Below are 1,484 nucleotides of genomic sequence, written 5' to 3' on the forward strand. Positions count from 1 at the left end.
ATATCTCCGCTTTATTTACCGGGCTTATATACTAAAATAGAGGGCGCCTAGAAAAGACTAGAGTTACCAGGAACAGTCATGATCCTTCTAGAAACTCCAGCGCGCATGCTTCCAGCGGCACGTGAATTCCGCTGTCGTAACAATATTTTACATGTAATAAAGAAAGAAAGTGTGAAGCATGTGAAATAGACGATTGTAACCAAGTTCATCATCCATGAGTCATATTATATCACGAAAATGTATTTGGTTACATTTAAAATATGCCCTGATACGACTAAATTACACTATTGTTCAACCGGTGTTTAATCAAAGAATGACTCTGTTAAATTTATGAGGATCTATCAAAGACACTTTCTGGGATACTGTAGATAAATACTACTTTATTTATGATTTACCAGATGGAATGTATAAATGTATAATATGGAAAGAGTTTACGAAATCTACAAATAATTGTTAAAATCAATAAGAAATTTTCTTTACAACTGATTAGTTTTTTGTTTTGTTTTATATTTTAAAATAAAAAGCTGATATGAAAGAAGATACATATAAATTAAGATGAAAGTGATTTAAAAAATTATGAACAAACATATCATTACTATCTTTATTAGATCTAAACATTGTTTTACTTTTGAGATATGTCGACAAAGATAGTATACATAATAAATATAACACTGTTCGCGTCTAGACGAATAAGGTCCTTGAAGTCGTTTTCTGTTATAAGTCCACGTTCAACGTTACTTTATGCTAAGATTATGGTGGGTAATCAATATTATTCTACTTTTTATCCTTTTTCGTCTCGATCAAAGTAAATACAGATCCGGTGACTGCCTGGTTGATGACTCAGATCCAAATTAATGATGTAGATCTGTTTTCTGCTTGGTTAGGGAGTGATCACTGGCAAACACACATCCAAGCTTCACTCGTGCACACATGTCTTGTGGTGGTATCGAATAGTTTCTATAGAAATGAATAAAACCCCTGTAACCCGAGCGGACCTTTCGAAAGCGCTCGGGTTATAAGGTTTTTATTCATTTCTATCAATACTTCTTGAACCTACGTATATTTCTAACATCATGAATAATTTCTATACTTGTTCTAGTATTGGTCAAGATTCTCCGGGGACTGATCAACGTCATAAAGAAGCCACTCACCGCCAACTCTTGGGTTACTCTTTTACCAACGACTAGTGGGATTGACCGTCACATTATAACGCCTCCACGGCTAAGGGGCCAGCATGTTTGGTGGGACGGGGATTCGAACCTGGCCATGCTGGGCCACTGAGTTGTAATTATTTTTTGAATGTTTATACAATTGAGAAATAAAACTGTGTTAGTGGAATGTCAAAAAAATTAGAGTGTTGGATAATGGCAAGTCAAAACATTTCAATCCGTATATTCCCCTCTTTCACCATATTAAATGAACCTAAAATGGCCTTCTGGATAGGACTCACTACTCGCAAGCTAAGGGCCGTGAGATCGAATCCA

The sequence above is a fragment of the Limulus polyphemus genome, unplaced genomic scaffold (genome assembly GCF_000517525.1).
Source record: "Limulus polyphemus unplaced genomic scaffold, Limulus_polyphemus-2.1.2 Scaffold4208, whole genome shotgun sequence".
NCBI classification, from domain to species: Eukaryota; Metazoa; Arthropoda; class Merostomata; order Xiphosura; family Limulidae; genus Limulus; species Limulus polyphemus.